Below are 203 nucleotides of genomic sequence, written 5' to 3'. Positions count from 1 at the left end.
GATGGGCTAACCAACCGATAGGCTATTTAGTGTTGGAAAGCACGACTACAAATTATATCGATATTTCCAACAATAAAACTACCATTTTAAAAGCTAAAAATAAAGTTCATTTAAAGCTCGGATTTCTTATTAAAATATATGAATCAACATTTATTTTTTTTCAATCACATTTTTGTCCTCTAAATCATCTTCAGAAAGATCAA

The sequence above is a fragment of the Drosophila ananassae genome, chromosome XL (assembly GCF_017639315.1).
Source record: "Drosophila ananassae strain 14024-0371.13 chromosome XL, ASM1763931v2, whole genome shotgun sequence".
Lineage (NCBI taxonomy): Eukaryota > Metazoa > Arthropoda > Insecta > Diptera > Drosophilidae > Drosophila > Drosophila ananassae.
The sequence above is the reverse complement of the archived record's forward strand: the minus strand, read 5'-3'. Positions refer to the sequence as shown.